General features: G+C 44.4%; 2 long non-coding RNA genes across 3 annotated transcripts in view; one reads left to right on the top strand and one right to left on the bottom strand.

Annotated features, from left to right (window-relative positions):
• LOC124274409 overlaps positions 1-2345 on the top strand; it is a 6645-nt gene extending 4300 nt beyond the window's left edge. The window contains exon 3 of the long non-coding RNA XR_006897934.1: positions 2335-2345. This is a non-coding gene — a long non-coding RNA (uncharacterized LOC124274409). The remainder of the gene's footprint in view (positions 1-2334) is intronic.
• Positions 2346-14779: 12434 nt separating this feature from the next.
• LOC124274408 overlaps positions 14780-20779 on the bottom strand; it is a 58760-nt gene continuing 52760 nt past the window's right edge. The window contains exons 1-3 of one of the 2 annotated variants that reach the window (XR_006897932.1): positions 17582-17634; positions 15365-15461; positions 14780-15261 (exon numbers count right to left, since the gene is read on the bottom strand). This is a non-coding gene — a long non-coding RNA (uncharacterized LOC124274408). Of the gene's footprint in view, positions 15262-15364; positions 15462-17581; positions 17635-20779 lie in introns of those variants that run through there. The other variant, XR_006897933.1, reaches the window with a different exon arrangement.

Below are 20779 nucleotides of genomic sequence, written 5' to 3' on the forward strand. Positions count from 1 at the left end.
CAACGCCAGGATCCTGGTTTCAACTGTCACTGACTGCACACGGCACCATGGAATGGGTGGTTTATTGACCCAACCCAGACATTATCATAGAAATCACTTCAGAAAACAAACTGTTTCCACAATCTGCCGCGATAAACTTTTGATTAGATTGTCCTGCTGACTGATCTGGGCGCGTATGGGAAATAACATTGACCAAAGTGGTACTCGAAATGTGAGAAATTGTCAAAATTGGCGGTTACAGCCCAAAGATCAATAAATATGGTAACCATGGAAACGTCACTTTCGGTCTCGACGGTGTTACGGCTAAATCCCGTCATTTGTTAAAATGTCTTAGTCGGAATTGATACTGGACACGTGCACACGAGGCGTGATAGCGAGAGTTTTCAAAGACAAAAATACTCCCCCAAGGAAGAAACTTGCAGCCTCCGAAGAGCTGCTGGGTTATCAAAATTATAAACAAGTGATTTTATTTAATTTATTTTTCATTCCCAATCTTGCACATCCACTCACACAAATACGTGTCCTGCATGTTCTGATGTTCTGCGACTGTTGCTGGTGTAATAAAGATCACTGTTAGTTTCGTTGCTTCTAATACTGCCGCTACTGGTGCCAGTACTAATCCTGCCGCTACTGGTGCCCGTACTAATCCTGCCGCTACTGGTGCCCGTACTAATCCTGCCGCTACTGGTGCCCGTACTAATCCTGCCGCTACTGGTGCCCGTACTAATCCTGCCGCTACTGGTGCCCAGTACTGGTACTAATCCTGCCGCTACTGGTGCCCGTACTAATCCTGCCGCTACTGGTGCCTGTACTAATACTGGTGCCCCGTACTAATCCTGCCGCTGCCCGTACTAATCCTGCCGCTGCTGGTGCCCGTACTAATCCTGCCGCTGCTGGTGCCCGTACTAATCCTGCCGCTACTGGTGCCCGTACTAATCCTGCCGCTACTGGTGCCAGTACTAATCCTGCCGCTACTGGTGCCCGTACTAATCCTGCCGCTGCTGGTGCCCGTACTAATCCTGCTGTTGGTCTTGCCTGTACTAATCCTGCCGCTACTGGTTCAATCCTGCCGCTGCTGGTGCCCGTACTAATCCTGCCGCTACTGGTGCCCGTAAGTAACTGGTGCCCGTCTAATGCCGCTGCTGGTGCCCGTACTAATCCTGCCGCTACTGGTGCCCGTACTAATCCTGCCGCCTGCCGCTAACTGGTGCCCGTACTAATGCCTGTACCTGCCGCTACTGGTACTAATCCTGCCCGTACTAATCCTGCCGCTACTGGTGCCCGTACTAATCCTGCCGTTACTGGTGCCCGTACTAATCCTGCCGCTACTGGTGCCCGTACTAATCCTGCTGTTGGTATTGCCTGTACTAATCCATCCTCGATAATCTCCAGGGTATACGTTGCGATCACTCTCCATTACACTCTGGATGCATCCACGGCTTGGCCACATAATTATATTACCTCCCTTGGTCGGCTTTTTATCCAATCAGGTGTCTACACTGGGAAGTTGAGCGAACCAATCACAACTCACTTTCGCTTCTTAAATTATCTAACCGTTTAAACTTGGCAACACAATTGATGCAGAGGTACTCTGAAAGAGGTAGAAGGAGTTCTTTCATATATATTTTGAAAGTTTCAGATCTGTCAATTTGTCTGTATTATTTCCCCCAAAATCTGAGTGGCACTGCGAACAAACCTTCACGACTGCGACCGCTATTATATATCTTTGATGACACTGGCAAGCTCGGATGTAACGGCCGCTTAGCTGATTGGTTACTGTGAGAATGCGGAGCCAGCAAAGGGAGGTAACATAATTATGGGGCCAAGCCGTGGATGCATTCAAGGTGTAGTGGAGAGTGATCGTAACGTATACCCTGGAGATTATCGAGGATGGTATTGCCACTACTAATTCTGCTGCTACTACTGCCAATACTAATTCTGCTGCTACTACTGTCAGTACTAATCCTGTTGTTGGTATTGCCAGTACTAATTCTGCTGCTACCAAACCGAAACATGAGTCTCATTAACCTATTCTGACAATGACCTACTTTTCAGCCGATCCGAATTTTCTCGTGTGAAAGTGAAAATAGACATCATAAACAACTATGGTTACACTGAATTCCAATTCCTTGTTTCATAAGAAATGGCATTTACAAATGAAGTTTAATTGTAAACTTTAATAACATCGTATTTCTATATTTTATGGCGAGGTGTAGGCAGCATGACCTTAACTAAGACGTGACAGACTGCCCCTGTTTGATGAGGTCGTAAAATGATTCACAATGCATCTGGCACACTGGTTACACCTGTTATGCGTTTTTCGCGCTTATTCAGTAGTAGTAGTTCTCTAACGCACAGTGTGATGTTGATATAATATCAAGTCCGTACCAGACAGCCAACCTTTCCTAGCGGGAGAGCCTCGTTTTGAGATTTCGACGATTTCCAGATTTCCGTTTGGAAGAGCTCGCTGTACGACAGAGCACGCTGCACGACGTGTTTGCAAGGATTAAAAGGAGCATAGTGTTGCAATATACAAGTGCTTAGATGTATCAAATAATACTGATTAATAATTATGTATCCAGTTAAATGAATTGGTCCCAAAATTCTGGACTAGTTATTGTACTAAGTTGCGCATTGGACGGGACCCAGTCAACAGGAAACGAGACTGCTGTGAAATCAATGTTTTGGCTTGACTGCCAGTACTAATTCTGCTGCTACTACTGCCAGTACTAATCCTGCTGCTACTACTGTCAGTACTAATCCTGCTGCTACTACTGTTAGTACTAATCCTGTGCTACTACTGTCAGTACTAATCCTGCTGCTACTACTGTCAGCACTAATCCTGCTGCTACTACTGCCAGTACTAATCCTGCTGCTACCACTGTCAGTACTAATTCTGCTGCTACTACTGCCAGTACTAATCCTGCTGCTACTACTGTCAGTACTAATCCTGCTGCTACTACTGTCAGTACTAATTCTGCTGCTACTATTGTCAGTACTAATCCTGCTGCTACTACTGTCAGTACTAATCCTGCTGCTACTACTGCCAGTACTAATCCTGCTGCTACTACTGCCAGTACTAATCCTGCTGCTACTACTGTCAGTACTAATTCTGTTGCTACTACTGTCAGTACTAATCCTGCTGCTACTACTGTCAGTACTAATCCTGCTGCTACTACTGTCAGTACTAATCCTGTTGCTACTACTGCCAGTACCAATCCTGCTGCTACTTCTGTCAGTACTAATCCTGCTGCTACTACTGTCAGTACTAATTTTGCTGCTACTACTGTCAGTACTAATTCTGTTGCTACTACTGTCAGTACTAATTCTGCTGCTACTACTCTCAGTACTAATTCTGCTGCTGCTATTACTGCCAGTTCTAATCCTGCTGCTACTACTAATCTAATTCTGCTGCTACTACTGTCAGTACTAATCCTGCTGCTACTACTGTCAGTACTAATTCTGCAGCTTCTACTGTAAGTTCTAATCCTGCTGCTACTACTGTAAGTACTAATTCTGCTGCTACTACTGTCAGTACTAATTAATCCTGCTGCTACTACTGTCAGTACTAATCCTGCTGCTGCTACTAACTGCTCACTCTGTCACTAATTCTGCTGCTACTACTGTCAGTACTAATTCTGTTGCTACTACTGTCAGTACTAATTCTGCTGCTACTACTGTCAGTACTAATTCTGCTGCTACTACTGTCAGTACTAATTCTGCAGCTTCTACTGTCAGTTCTAATCCTGCTGCTACTACTGTCAGTACTAATTCTGCTGTTGGTATTGCCAGCCTTAATCCCGCTGTTGGTATTGCCAGTACTGATTCTGCTGTTGGTATTGCCAGCCCTAATCCAGCTGTTGGTATTGCCAGTACTAATCCTTGCAGGGTATTGCCGGTACTAAACCTGCTGTTGGTATTGCCAGCCCTAATCCTGCTGTTGGTATTGCCAGTACTAATCCTGCTGTTGGTATTGCAAGCCCTAATCCTGCAGTTGGTATTGCCAGTACTGATTCTGCTGCTACTAATACTGGTTCTAACATTGCTGCTACTATTGTTAGTACTGATGCTGCCGCTACTGGTGCCCGTACTAATCCTGCCGCTGCTGGTGCCCGTACTAATCCTACCGCTACTGGTGCCCGTACTAATCCTGCCGCTACTGGTGCCCGTACTAATCCTGCCGCTACTGGTGCCCGTACTAATCCTGCTGTTGGTCTTGCCTGTACTAATCCTGCCGCTACTGGTGCCCGTACTAATCCTGCCGCTACTGGTGCCCGTACTAATCCTGCTGTTGGTCTTGCCTGTACTAATCCTGCCGCTACTGGTGCCCGTACTAATCCTGCCGCTACTGGTGCCCGTACTAATCCTGCCGCCTGGTGCCCGTACTAATCCTGCTGCTGGTCTGGTGCCCGTACTAATCCTGCCGCTACTGGTGCCCGTACTAATCCTGCCGCTACTGGTGCCCGTACTAATCCTGCCGCTACTGGTGCCCGTACTAATCCTGTACTAATCCTGCCGCTACTGGTGCCCGTACTAATCCTGCCGCTACTGGTGCCCGTACTAATCCTGCCGCTGCTGGTGCCCGTACTAATCCTGCCGCTACTGGTGCCCGTACTAATCCTGCCGCTACTGGTGCCCGTACTAATCCTGCCGCTACTGGTGCCCGTACTAATCCTGCCGCTACTGGTGCCCGTACTAATCCTGCCGCTACTGGTGCCCGTACTAATCCTGCCGCTGCTGGTGCCCGTACTAATCCTGCTGTTGGTCTTGCCTGTACTAATCCTGCCGCTACTGGTGCCCGTACTAATCCTGCCGCTACTGGTGCCCGTACTAATCCTGCCGCTACTGGTGCCCGTACTAATCCTGCCGCTACTGGTGCCCGTACTAATCCTGCTGTTGGTCTTGCCTGTACTAATCCTGCCGCTACTGGTGCCCGTACTAATCCTGCCGCTACTGGTGCCCGTACTAATCCTGCCGCTACTGGTGCCCGTACTAATCCTGCCGCTACTGGTGCCCGTACTAATCCTGCTGTTGGTATTGCCTGTACTAATCCATCCTCGATAATCTCCAGGGTAAACGTTACGATCACTCTCCATTACACCCTGGATGCATCCACGGCTTGGCCACATAATTATATTACCTCCCTTGGTCGGCTTTTTATCCAATCAGGTGTCTACACTGGGAAGTTGAGCGAACCAATCACAACTCACTTTCGCTTCTTAAATTATCTAACCGTTTAAACTTGGCAACACAATTGATGCAGAGGTACTCTGAAAGAGGTAGAAGGAGTTCTTTCATATATATTTTGAAAGTTTCAGATCTGTCAATTTGTCTGTATTATTTCCCCCAAAATCTGAGTGGCACTGCGAACAAACCTTCACGACTGCGACCGCTATTATATATCGTTGATGACACTGGCAAGCTCGGATGTAACGGCCGCTTAGCTGATTGGTTACTGCGAGAATGCGGAGCCAGCAAAGGGAGGTAACATAATTATGGGGCCAAGCCGTGGATGCATTCAAGGTGTAGTGGAGAGTGATCGTAACGTATACCCTGGAGATTATCGAAGATGGTATTGCCACTACTAATTCTGCTGCTACTACTGCCAATACTAATTCTGCCGCTACTGGTGTCCGTACTAATCCTGCCGCTACTGGTGCCCGTACTAATCCTGCCGCTACTGGTGCCCGTACTAATCCTGCCAGCTACTGGTGCCCGTACTAATCCTGCCGCTACTGGTGCCCGTACTAATCCTGCCGCTACTGGTGCCCGTACTAATCCTGCCGCTGCTGGTGCCCGTACTAATCCTGCTGTTGCCCGCTGCTGGTGCCCGTACTAATCCTGCCGCTACTGGTGCCCGTACTAATCCTGCCGCTACTGGTGCCCGTACTTAATCCTGCCGCTACTGGTGCCCGTACTAATCCTGCTGTTGGTATTGCCTGTACTAATCCATCCTCGATAATCTCCAGGGTATACGTTACGATCACTCTCCACTACACCCTGGATGCATCCACGGCTTGACCACATAATTATATTACCTCCCTTGGTCGGCTTTTTTTATCCAATCAGGTGTCTACACTGGGAAGTTGAGCGAACCAATCACAACTCACTTTCGCTTCTTAAATTATCTAACCGTTTAAACTTGGCAACACAATTGATGCAGAGGTACTCTGAAAGAGGTAGAAGGAGTTCTTTCATATATATTTTGAAAGTTTCAGATCTGTCAATTTGTCTGTATTATTTCCCCCAAAATCTGAGTGGCACTGCGAACAAACCTTCACGACTGCGACCGCTATTATATATCGTTGATGACACTGGCAAGCTCGGATGTAACGGCCGCTTAGCTGATTGGTTACTGCGAGAATGCGGAGCCAGCAAAGGGAGGTAACATAATTATGGGGCCAAGCCGTGGATGCATTCAAGGTGTAGTGGAGAGTGATCGTAACGTATACCCTGGAGATTATCGAAGATGGTATTGCCACTACTAATTCTGCTGCTACTACTGCCAATACTAATTCTGCCGCTACTGGTGTCCGTACTAATCCTGCCGCTACTGGTGCCCGTACTAATCCTGCCGCTGCTGGTGCCCGTACTAATCCTGCCGCTACTGGTGCCCGTACTAATCCTGCCGCTACTGGTGCCCGTACTAATCCTGCCGCTACTGGTGCCCGTACTAATCCTGCCGTTACTGGTGCCCGTACTAATCCTGCCGCTACTGGTGCCCGTACTAATCCTGCTGTTGGTATTGCCTGTACTAATCCATCCTCGATAATCTCCAGGGTAAACGTTACGATCACTCTCCACTACACCCTGGATGCATCCACGGCTTGACCACATAATTATATTACCTCCCTTGGTCGGCTTTTTATCCAATCAGGTGTCTACACTGGGAAGTTGAGCGAACCAATCACAACTCACTTTCGCTTCTTAAATTATCTAACCGTTTAAACTTGGCAACACAATTGATGCAGAGGTACTCTGAAAGAGGTAGAAGGAGTTCTTTCATATATATTTTGAAAGTTTCAGATCTGTCAATTTGTCTGTATTATTTCCCCCAAAATCTGAGTGGCACTGCGAACAAACCTTCACGACTGCGACCGCTATTATATATCGTTGATGACACTGGCAAGCTCGGATGTAACGGCCGCTTAGCTGATTGGTTACTGCGAGAATGCGGAGCCAGCAAAGGGAGGTAACATAATTATGGGGCCAAGCCGTGGATGCATTCAAGGTGTAGTGGAGAGTGATCGTAACGTATACCCTGGAGATTATCGAGGATGGTATTGCCACTACTAATTCTGCTGCTACTACTGCCAATACTAATTCTGCTGCTACTACTGTCAGTACTAATCCTGTTGTTGGTATTGCCAGTACTAATTCTGCTGCTACCAAACCGAAACATGAGTCTCATTAACCTATTCTGACAATGACCTACTTTTCAGCCGATCCGAATTTTCTCGTGTGAAAGTGAAAATAGACATCATAAACAACTATAGTTACACTGAATTCCAATTTCTTGTTTCATAAGAAATGGTATTTACAAATGAAGTTTAATTGTAAACTTTAATAACATCGTATTTCTATATTTTATGGCGAGGTGTAGGCAGCATGACCTTAACTAAGACGTGACAGACTGCCCCTGTTTGATGAGGTCGTAAAATGATTCACAATGCATCTGGCACACTGGTTACACCTGTTATGCGTTTTTCGCGCTTATTCAGTAGTAGTAGTTCTCTAACGCACAATGTGATGTTGATATAATATCAAGTCCGAACCAGACCGCCAACCTTTCCTAGCGGGAGAGCCTCGTTTTGAGATTTCCACGATTTCCAGATTTCCGTTTGTAAGAGCTCGCTGTACGACAGAGCACGCTGCACGACGTGTTTGCAAGGATTAGAAGGAGCATAGTGTTGCAATATACAAGTGCTTAGATGTATCAAATAATACTGATTAATAATTATGTATCCAGTTAAATGAATTGGTCCCAAAATTCTGGACTAGTTATTGTACTAAGTTGCGCATTGGACGGGACCCAGTCAACAGGAAACGAGACTGCTGTGAAATCAATGTTTTGACTTGACTGCCAGTACTAATTCTGCTGCTACTACTGTCAGTACTAATTCTGTGCTACTACTGTCAGTACTAATCCTGATGCTACTACTGCCAGTACTAATCCTGCTGCTACTACTGTCAGTACTAATCCTGCTGCTACTACTGTCAGTACTAATCCTGCTGCTACTACTGTCAGTACTAATGCTACTGCTACTAACTGTCTGTCAGTACTAATCCTGCTGCTACTACTGTCAGTACTAATCCTGCTGCTACTACTGTCAGTACTAATCCTGCTGCTACTACTGTCAGTACTAATCCTGCTGCTACTACTGTCAGTACTAATTCTGCTGCTACTACTGTCAGTACTAATCCTGCTGCTACTACTGTCAGTACTAATCCTGCTGCTACTACTGTCAGTACTAATCCTGCTGCTACTACTGTCAGTACTAATTCTGCTGCTACTACTGTCAGTACTAATCCTGCTGCTACTACTGTCAGTACTAATCCTGCTGCTACTACTGTCAGTACTAATCCTGCTGCTACTACTGTCAGTACTAATTCTGCTGCTACTACTGTCAGTACTAATCCTGCTGCTACTACTGTCAGTACTAATCCTGCTGCTACTACTGTCAGTACTAATTCTGCTGCTACTACTGTCAGTACTAATTCTGCTGCTACTACTGTCAGTACTAATTCTGCTGCTACTACTGTCAGTACTAATTCTGCTGCTACTACTGCCAGTACTAATTCTGCTGCTACTACTGTCAGTACTAATCCTGCTGCTACTACTGTCAGTACTAATTCTGCTGCTACTACTGTCAGTACTAATCCTGCTGCTACTACTGTCACTACTTGCTTCTGTTGCTACTACTGTCAGTCAGTACTAATTCTGCTGCTACTACTGTCAGTACTAATTCTGCTGCTACTACTGTCAGTACTAATTCTGCTGCTACTACTGTCAGTACTAATCTGCTACTACTGTCAGTACTAATTCCTGCTGCTACTACTGTCAGTACTAATCCTGCTGCTACTACTGTCAGTACTAATCCTGCTGCTACTACTGTCAGTACTAATTCTGCTGCTACTACTGTCAGTACTAATTCTGCTGCTACTACTGTCAGTACTAATTCTGCTGCTACTACTGTCAGTACTAATCCTGCTGTTGGTATTGCCAGTACTAATTCTGCTGTTGGTATTGCCAGCCCTAATCCTGCTGTTGGTATTGCCAGTACTAATCCTGCTGTTGGTATTGCCAGTACTAATCCTGCTGTTGGTATTGCCAGCCCTAATCCCTTGCTGTTGGTATTGCCAGCCCTAATCCTGCTGTTGGTATTGCCAGCCCTAATCCTGCTGTTGGTATTGCCAGCCCTAATCCTGTTGATGTTGAGCCCTATTGCCAACCCTAATCCTGCTGTTGGTATTGCCAGCCCTAATCCTGCTGTTGGTATTGCCAGTACTAATCCTTGCAGGGTATTGCCAGCCCTAATCCTGCTGTTGGTATTGCCAGCCCTAATCCTGCTGTTGGTATTGCCAGCCCTAATCCTGCTGTTGGTATTGCCATCCCTAATCCTGCTGTTGGTATTGCCATCCCTAATCCTGCTGTTGGTATTGCCAGCCCTAATCCTGCTGTTGGTATTGCCATCCCTAATCCTGCTGTTGGTATTGCCAGTACTAGTCCTTGCAGGGTATTGCCAGTACTAAACCTGCTGTTTGTATTGCCAGCCCTAATCCTGCTGTTGGTATTGCCAGTACTAATATTGCTGTTGGTATTGCCATCCCTAATACTGCTGTTGGTATTGCCAGCCCTAATCCTGCTGTTGGTATTGCCAGCCCTAATCCTGCTGTTGGTATTGCCAGCCCTAATCCTGCTGTTGGTATTGCTTGACAACGGTACAAGAATCTGTATCGAAGCGTCGCACTCACGAAATAAAGAAGTTGTTATCCATAAAAACTTGTTCCATATTGTACGTCTCAACTTCTAAAATGCCACTCAAACAAGTTACTACTATCTTCACCAAATTTACATGTTCAGGGTGTCTTTGTCAAAAACACGATTACAATGTGTACGTTATGCACTGGACGAATGTTAGTCATATATTTAAAATAAGAAACCGTCATGCCTAAATGTTTCTAAAATGTGAATGGAAAATCAGCGTATCTGAAGTACAGAAGTACTAAGTATTTAGGCAGCAGCGGATAAAATTCATGTAGTTGGATCAAAATATTCAGTCATGGTTCTAAACCGACTATGGAGATTCTGAAACTCTGACGATTACAATGATAAATAGGTAGTAATACACTTAGGCTCAACAGCGTCACCAACAGCTCATATTTACAGATTTGAAGCGTTTTAGTGGAAGGTGTATCATACCGACAGACTCCTTGTTCAGCCTTCCATCACTGCCTTGGACTTGTTTATTTCTACATGTACCGCGTGCACTGTGAGTGGTTTGTAGTGAAATAGAGAACTTGTCAAGTTAACTGATCTACTGTTGCTACATTATTCCACATCGTGGATCTGTACCCTGTTCCCTCAATGCTCATGGTTTATTCATAAAGTCAAACAAAATTAAACGCTCGTTTGAAGTCCGCGAACACTCCTGATAAGTGGACGATGTGTATTCCACAAAAAGCTATAGCCTCGTCGGAAGCAATCGAGAAATCTAAATTCCTTGCAGAGCAGACGTACTTATCATCGACCTTCCCCCGAATAGACATACTTAACTGAACACGTTTCACTTGGCAGGAACCAACTCAAAAATGAAAAACATCTCCTCAAACAGACATCTAGCGCCGTCTCACGTCTTCAAGCGGCTATCAAGACATATGATTAGTCGCGAGACTAACACCACTGGAAAATATGGCGGCCACCGGAAGTTTTAACGCCTGTACCGACGCTTAGCCTTTGTGAAATGGCTTGTTACATAGTCCGGTCTCGCAAATGGCCGCTTGTATCGTGGTATGTACCAATTGGATGCCAAGAAAAAATAGAATGGTCACGTTTGGTGGACATAACGATATCCTTCAAAGGGGACGGTAGTATTTGATGTAGGCTAGACACTCTTGTCCGTCAGGTCAAGAGGAGCTTGTTAGTCCTTCCGCACAAGACCCGATTTTCCAGACGTGTCGACAGCAAGCTGAAAGTGTGGTCCTTGGGATGTAGGCCTCACAAATTGACTCTGTGTATAAATAATCCCAAAAATTTAGCCTTTTAGAATGTGTTTTTTCTGTGTTTTCCTTAGAGGGAGTATATACTACGTTAAAGCTTTCTCATTATCAATGACTGTCTGATCATCTTGGGAACTTGGTCGCGAGCTTTGATCCCATCAAATATTAAAGTATGTTTAACACTGGAGGCGAGTTTATTGATTGATTGATGGATTGGGTGTGTCATTATTGGTATTAGCAATATTGGGATACCAGAAATGGGGTTCACTTATTGTAGCTGTTGGTAGAATCGAACCAGGGTCTTAAAGCGAATGCTTTAACCTCTAGGCTATCCCGCGGGGTTGGATCAAATAGTTCGATGGTTTTGTAAGAGGGACATCTCATACAGTTGGTAGTCGAGCCTGCTGAACTAGATCTATCGTTATCTGGTTCCTGTTCCTGGGTACAAAAGGCCTTGATGTCGTAAAGAGGCAACTAAACTGGGGATTGTGTTGTGAAACTGCGGGGTACGGAGGTAACATTAACATATTTAGGTTATTGGTTCCTATGGAGCATAGTTGGATGTATTTGTTTGTTTCAATTCAACTTTTCGTTGTGTTCATTGTAATAATGCCTTCATTCCCGTTGGCTGAATTGGTCAATGAATGTAAGAAACTAAGCCACACCCACCAAACGGGAATACTTTCACCTGAACGGATAGTTGGAGAATCCCAGTCACAGGGGCTTGTCACGCAAAACACTGGCATCCCGGGATACATTGTCACTGACGGGGTCTCAGCACTATAAAAGAGGAAAGGGGAATAAGGATGTCATCGCACCAAGATAGTTTCAGGTCGAATTCAATCATACTTGCTACCAATAAAACTATACACGTACTTCAAGATTTACCTTAAAGTGAAACATATATTTCAAAACTCGAAACCTTACTTTGGGAATTAGAGTCGTCGTAAACTGGAATATCGTGATTTTTCGATTCCCTGCTCCAAATTTGTACAGCTAAGTTACCATTTTTTTATTTATTATATCGTGTACGACACGCACCAAAACATGCACAATGGATGGCACTTGTCAGCGAGCCAATCGCCATTCTTTCCGAGACACTTACACCTAACTGCCATGATAACTTTACGTACATTTATTCATCGCAAACAGTCCTGTGTCGTGCCGGTTCGCCATTGACGACCTTGGCCTTAACCTACCCTGCACTGAAAAACACCAGCGATCTGATTGGGCGCATGTTTTATTTATCAGATCACTATTTTGTTTTTGATGAAAACTGTTGTGGATATCATATTGTTTCGATGTCAAGGTTGACTATAAGGAGCTTCATGGAGGGTGTATGGAACGGATTCTTACAATAGTTGGCATATCATTTTTCCCCTATTTATACCTTTGTGAACAGAAAAATAACTCCTTTAGTGACACAAACATCCTAAAGGCGCCTTGCTGTATGGATCAGGAGCGGTGGGGAAGTGGTTAAAGCGTTCGCTTGTCGCGCCGAAGACACGGGTTCGATTCCCCATATGGGTGCATTGTGAGCCCATTTCTTGTTTTCCCCGCCCTGATATTGCTGGAATTTTTCTAAAAGCGGCTTAAAACCAAACTCGCTCACTCATTGTATGGATTGCATGTTACGGCATGATCACTGGATTGTATGGTCCAGACTCGATTAGTTACAGACCGCCGCCATATAGCTGGAATATTGCTGAGTGCGGCGTAAAACTAAACTCACTCACTCATGTTACGCCATACAAGACCAGAGTAGCTCCTAGAAACCAGTAACATGCACCCTCTATCAAGAGCCTGATGATCCGCTGACGCATATCCTCTAAATATCCGTAGAAGGAAACTGAAATCGTTTGGCCAGCGATCTTCAGCTTCAACAATTCTTATGAAAGAACTCTGGCTGCAAAATAACTTGAACCATCCTTTGGCTATTTCAAGGAACTGATTAAACGCAATCCGCCCTTTCTTGATAATGAATGTCACCTCGTTGCCCTTATTGCTATAATCTTTATTTAATATTGTTTTCCTCATAATATTCTGCAAGTGTAAAGTTGATTCACGATCTATTGAAACTATCGCTTGTAAATAAATGTACATATTGTAAATTTTGTAATTTCAGTAATGAAGCATTTCGAGCATTCATTTTAATATGACTTTAGCGCGTTATAAATACCTGTCATCATCATCATCATCATCAATAATCGTCAACACGACCTTAAACCCCATTTCCCCTCATGTGATCCACAAATCAAGCTTACGTTTTGTGAGTACAGTCATTTTACAAATATGTTAGAGTAGAACATAATGTTCACTATCAAAGAGCAGTATATTACATAAGAATCAAAAGTTACCAATCCGTGTTTATATAAGCCTACATTATAGCATGTGACAGTAACCATAGTTTCAGTGCTGTACATACAGTGAGCCAGACAAACTTACATTACGCTGCTAACTTACCATGGGATCCGTTTAATCAGAAAATCGTTTCACTTAACGTTTGATCACACTACTTTGGGCCACAATGGTCGTAGATCTAACGGTCGATGTAATCACGCTCTGTCAAACACGTCGTCGACAAGATGGCGCCATCACACGTCGCCAAGCCTTGACAAACTATTGTCCTAAAGACAGCTTTTTGTGAGTAAGGGTTCGAGAGGACCTGACATGAGTGATGTCATTCCGATCGACAAACGCACTAACGAGGGTTTGCTACAAATCAAGAGCTGGTCTAACGAGGAGAAGCTCTTTTGGTCACCTCTTTTAGTCGAAGGAGATTTATCCTGCCTCATGATTGTACCTGCTCGAGTTCGCATGAATGAAAGAAAAACGGCCCAACCAAACTTAAATTCCCATCCAGTGCCGATTTGGCGGCGGGTAAATGGTTCATTTGGGCAATCGTAAATTAAGAAATTTCTGCGAAAGAGCATAGTAGCGAAAGAATCCGTTTACACTGTCTGAATAATGATGTGATGGCTTTGAAACTAGTTTCAGGGGAAGCACTATTTGTACATGTCGTCTGCTGGGGATTGTTGATTGTAGATCTGCCGCGCGGGAAAGCGGAAACGAAAAGCACGTGCTGAGTTAACGAGCTTTTGACACCCCAGCGTGAGTTATTAGAAGCGGCGCGGTAACAGATGACCAAATGACCAGTTACTGATTTGAAAATCAAATGGTAACAAAGTCGCAACATGGTGAACGCCGTTTGACGGCTTGAATTAGTCTCGAAACTTCTTACTTGACTGGACAATAACTACATCAAGATAGAAATTGAGGGGTCGACGACCATTAAGTCTGGAAGGCGTGGACACAACGCTCTGGTTCGGAGGTCGTCGTTACCAAAGGAAGATAATTGGTCAATTATGGGCGTCATTATCTAAAGTGTCTGTGTCATCTTGATGCGCAACTCCAGATTCCTGGCGATTTAGGTAATATGTCACCGAGTGTTGCTTTGAGAACTTTTTACATCCGTGAAATGGATTTCTTTGGTGAATATAATGCAGAAAAAAATCAGCAAACTGATTCATTGTTATTTCTCTTTTTTTTTCATTTTTTGTTATACAAGCAATTATCGGAGACGATATACTGTGTCTGAGTGGGAAGCCATGTTGCATTGGTCGTCTCATCCACGTCACTATACACTTTTTTCAATAAAGTGAAATATGTATTGTCAAATTAGTTCAGACTGCTATTAATGCTGATTTGTGAATACATCTATCTTCCTCTTAATATATCTTTACGTAGGGGCCATAAAATGTTAGAGTCCGTGGTGGGATTCGAACCGCGGACCTTCCCTGGGATTCGGATGATGACATTTACAGTTATATACGTCTTTCATGACCTCCAAGGATAAAAAGAACATTTTCATTAGCGCTAAGAATATGAGTTAATATTTAGATGAACCCTTGAAATTCCAACATGCTTCTTCGCTCGAGAGAATATATTGTTCAGTTACACCAATGTTGGAGGTACATTGTGAGACGGCTTTGTGACGTCACTATGGAATCCTGCTCCCTCTGTCCTCAGTAATGGCCATGTCTGGAATGAAATAAGAAATGCCACTCTCCCTTGGATAAAGGTTAAATACTGTTTTATTGAAATACATTATTCATTCGAAAAATACTTGCGTTATGTAACTTACACAATACCACGATTCCCAGATCGTCAAAGACGGCGTGGGGCCATTAAATGCCAGAGTCCGTGATGAAGAACGGAACTTCTTATCCGAGATCGGGAGCCTTGTCAACATGACCAAAATAATTCATCACCTCAGCAGACGGGCAAGGATTTGAGAACACATGATAAACGTGAGAGAATATTTGAGGCACACTTTTATATCAATTTACGTACGTTTAAGTGAGTTAGTTTCAATTTTAGGAGGCATTGGAAATATTGCAGCCATATGCCGATGAAAACAAGTTATAATATTATTAAACACCTGTCGACAGATGAAGTAAAAAGTTACTAAAAACATATGGTATGGCAACCAACGCCAGACCACATCAACTGGGATTAAAGGGACTTTGGGTGGTTCTGCATCTGATTCCCAGCGGGGCAGTCGGGTAGCCTAGTTGATAAAGGGTTTGCTCATCATGCCGAAGACCTGGGTTCGATTCCGTACACTGGTATAATATAAAATTCTGAAGACTAATTTCTGGTGTACCCCGGCGCGATATACCTGGAATATTGCTAAAAGTAGCGTAAAACCATACTCACTCACAGCAGGATTGACGCCATCATTGTGATAATCAATGGCAGGGGCGGATACAGCTTTTTGAGAAAGGGGGGTGCACACTATTGAGAAAAGGAGGGGTGCACACTTCATTTTCACCCGAGTTTCAATGGTCATTTAACAAACTTTCAGCACATGGATGGTTGTGTGTGTAATGCAAACCAATATCAAAAGAAAACACTGTTTAGGAATTGAACACTAGTTGGTGTTATTTTCCATGATATAAATGGACTCACGTGCCTATGTCAGGAATACACGTTTGAGACCTCTTCTTAAGGATGAACCATATGTGTATATAATAACCATATTTCATACTCTGTGTGTTGTACATGTGAGTATGTTCGTTGGAAGAAATATTCCCTGGATAACTGGAATGAATGCTGACATATAAAATGAAATTGATGAGCCCGATATTCCTTAATTAAATTAAAAAAGACCAAAACAAACAATGATATCGAGAATACATAAATACAAGAATGTAAACACTGGGCGTGCAGTATTATGATCAACGCTATATTTTGCGGCAATTTACTGCGAAATGGACAGCCCCTCCAGGCAGAGAACCAACCGCACGTGAAAATCATGCATTTTCTCCAAGTCGGCATGAAGAAATCATTATCAGACGTGCAGACAGGCTTGTATAAACATCCTTGCGAAACCCGCCACCTGTCACCAGACCTTAATGACGGGGCAACTTATAATGCACGTGCAAATCATGCGATTTGCTAATATTTTCCCATGTCAATGTACATAGCTGCAAATGAACGAGCTTCCGCTCGCTCTCACGGACATGATTTACTTAAGCCCCTTTCAAACAATTTCATGATGCACGAGCGACGCTGCTTAAAGTATTTGATAAAGTTAAAGGTTTTCACCAATGATAATTTATCACCGAGTTTCGAGGAAGCTTGTACCGTTAGATATGATACTGGACCGACCTTAAAGTAATAATTAAGAATCTGAGACAGTTAATAGACTTTTCCAACGGCATTGTTCTTTTATGTATTTTAGTTCAGCTGTGTGGAAATTACTGAGTGGATAAATATAATTTAACTCCACCGTCAGCGATATTCAGTCTGTGACATGGCGGCTTGCCCACAATCGAGTCTCACCGAACCAAATCCGTGCCTGATCGATGATCAACGACCCTCGTCCTTCCTGTTAGTTCATCCTGTATCACATAATTGTCCTACAAGCTCAGAGTGAGTGAGTTTAGTTTTACGCCGCTTTTAGCAATATTCCAGCAATATCACGGCAAGGGACACCAGAAATGGGCTTCACACATTGTACCCATGTGGGGAATCGAACCCGGGTCTTCGGCGTGACGGGCGAACGCTTTAACCACGAGGTTACCCCACCGCCCCAAGAAGCTCAGAAGACTGTAACGGAAATGTATAGCAGGGTGGGTCCCAGGCATTCGGATGACGGTGGGATTCTTGAAGATTCAATGAGATGCCATTTACAAATTATACACGTCTGCCAAGATCCTTTGATTAAATAAATTAAATAAATATTTATATTAGCACCAAGAATATGAATTAATATTTTTGAAGACCCCTTAATATTCTAACCATCTTCTTCACGCGAGAGAATATATTTTTTCAGTCACGCCAATGTTGGAGGTACATTGTGAGACGGCTTTGTGACGTCACTATGGTATCCTGCGCTCTCTGTCCTCGGTAATGGCTGTGTCTAGTATGATATAGAAATGGCACTCTGCCTTGGATACGGTAAAATACAGTTTTATTGAAAGAGTTTATTCATTCGAAACATACTTGCCTTATGTGATTTACAAGATGCCACGATTCCAAAATCGTCAAAGACGGTGGAGTGTTTCACCCAGTCACAAAATCCCGTGCTCTATGTGCGATAGCCCGCTGTCGAACTGCACAAGCTTCACGTGCGGTAACCTCGCGGTCGTTTCACGTGCTTCACGAGCAATAACCACGCGATCGTCTCTCGCGTAACATTACAATCAGAAAGAGGCCATGGCTCATTTCCAGTTTGGTTTAGGAAGTGACGACAAATCTCCATCTCACTCACCAAAAACTTTGTCTCATGAGATTGATTTGCTTGGTCGGCCATTTTAGCGTCGTGCCAGAGTAAGTGAATGAGATTTTACGCCGCCTGGAAATATTCCAGGAGCATCACGTCGGGGGACACCAGAAAATTGTCTTATACCAATATAGGGAATCGAACCCGGGTCTTTGACGTGATGAGCGAAGGCTTTACCCACTAGGCCACCTCGCCGTCCTCTGTCGTACTGAAGGAAATCTGGACCAATACAAATGTACGGTGGGAAAAGGGTCCTGGGTGCACTTGAGCGGAAGGTCGCGGGTTCGATCCCCGACCGCGTCATTAATGGGTACAACAAGGACTGGTCGGCTCGGAGTCAGTATAATGTGTCTGGGTGGGGTATTCATGCTTCACTGCGGCATGGTATCTCAGTGGGCTAGCACGATAAAACCAGCTTAAGTCTGGGCTAGTACAAGCAGCCGCACATACACATGCATGCACGTCGTCATATGAGCGAAATATTCTCAAGCACGACGTTAAACCCCATTTCACCTCACCTCACCAATCTTAAACCTGGATCACATTTATCACGCCGTGCGATAAGTAGTCTACGATTTTCCGTACAATTTTTTGGCATCGTGGGTGACCGCCGGCTACGACGTATGTTTCACATTGTCTATAGGCATCGTGTGATTTCCTGTGGGACAGGCCGAGGCAAACCTGCATAGTACGGAGATCGGACCGAGGCCGCCCGGTGATCGTGCCGTAGCTGTGCGATGGCCGTGCGGATATCCCACGATCCTTCAGTTCCAAAACATCGTGCGGTGCCCGTGCAGTGCCAAGTCGATGCCTCCTACAGGCAACGGGACCGGGCTTACGTTTTTTTTAATTTTGTCGAACTTCGCTGTTTAACAAAATCGTAGAGCGGCAACCGCGCGGAATTGGAACTACGGGCAGTTTACGGGCGCCGTAGACCCGTCGCACGCCACATGTGAACCAGGCATTAGCGCTAGGGTGATCGTAACTCCCATACCTTAACACAGACTTACGACAGTCGTAGCGCTAAGGTGATCGTAACTCCCATACTTTAAGATAGACTTACGACAGTCGTAGCGCTAAGGTGATCGTAACTCCCATACTTTAACATAGACTTACGACAGTCGTAGCGCTAAGGTGATCGTAGCTCCCATACTTTAACATAGACTTACGACAGTCGTAGCGCTAGGGTGATCGTAACTCCCATACTTTAACACTGACTTACAACAGTCGTAGCGCTAGGGTGATCGTAACTCCCATACTTTAACATATAGACTTACGACAGTCGTAGCGCTAGGGTGATCGTAACTCCCATACTTTAACACTGACTTACAACAGTCGTAGCGCTAAGGTGATCGTAACTCCCATACTTTAACACTGACTTACGACAGTCGTAGCGCTAGGGTGATCGTAACTCCCATACTTTAACACTGACTTACGACAGTCGTAGCGCTAAGGTGATCGTAACTCCCATACTTTAACATAGACTTACGACAGTCGTAGCGCTAAGGTGATCGTAACTCCCATACTTTAACACTGACTTACGACAGTCGTAGCGCTAAGGTGATCGTAACTCCCATACTTTAACATAGACTTACGACAGTCGTAGCGCTAGGGTGATCGTAACTCCCATACTTTAACACTAGACTTACGACAGTCGTAGCGCTAGGGTGATCGTAACTCCCATACTTTAACACTGACTTACAACAGTCGTAGCGCTAGGGTGATCGTAACTCCCATACTTTAACATAGACTTACGACAGTCGTAGCGCTAAGGTGATCGTAACTCCCATACTTTAACATAGACTTACGACAGTCGTAGCGCTAGGGTGATCGTAACTCCCATACTTTAACATAGACTTACGACAGTCGTAGCGCTAGGGTGATCGTAACTCCCATACTTTAACATAGACTTACGACAGTCGTAGCGCTAGGGTGATCGTAACTCCCATACTTTAACATAGACTTACGACAGTCGTAGCGCTAGGGTGATCGTAACTCCCATACTTTAACAAAGACTTACGACAGTCGTAGCGCTAGGGTGATCGTAACTCCCATACTTTAACATAGACTTACGACAGTCGTAGCGCTAGGGTGATCGTAACTCCCATACTTTAACATAGACTTACGACAGTCGTAGCGCTAAGGTGATCGTAACTCCCATACTTTAACATAGACTTACGACAGTCGTAGCGCTAAGGTGATCGTAACTCCCATACTTTAACATAGACTTACAACAGTCGTAGCGCTAAGGTGATCGTAACTCCCATACTTTAACATAGACTTACGACAGTCGTAGCGCTAAGGTGATCGTAACTCCCATACTTTAACATAGACTTACGACAGTCGTAGCGCTAAGGTGATCGTAACTCCCATACTTTAACATAGACTTACGACAGTCGTAGCGCTAGGGTGATCGTAACTCCCATACTTTAACATAGACTTACGACAGTCGTAGCGCTAGGGTGATCGTAACTCCCATACTTTAACATAGACTTACGACAGTCGTAGCGCTAAGTTTGTTTTGTATTACGACACCAAGGTATTTATGATTATAGAATGGAGATATAATACGCTCGACGCTCGAGCATATCACTTAGTTTACATCAGGGAAGATTTCCGTGTTAAAAAACTATAATAACACAAATGTATGTTGTATTCTAGCAGACATCTATATAAAGGACAGAAACGGTAGATTTAGCTTCATTTAGCTGTGGACTCCAGGTGATAGTGACACTTCATCTGAAACCTCTGTGTGAGAGCTAGTATCTA

Source organism: Haliotis rubra, unplaced genomic scaffold (assembly GCF_003918875.1).
Source record: "Haliotis rubra isolate DU_JTF1 unplaced genomic scaffold, ASM391887v1 Scf190, whole genome shotgun sequence".
In the NCBI taxonomy this organism is placed as follows: domain Eukaryota; kingdom Metazoa; phylum Mollusca; class Gastropoda; order Lepetellida; family Haliotidae; genus Haliotis; species Haliotis rubra.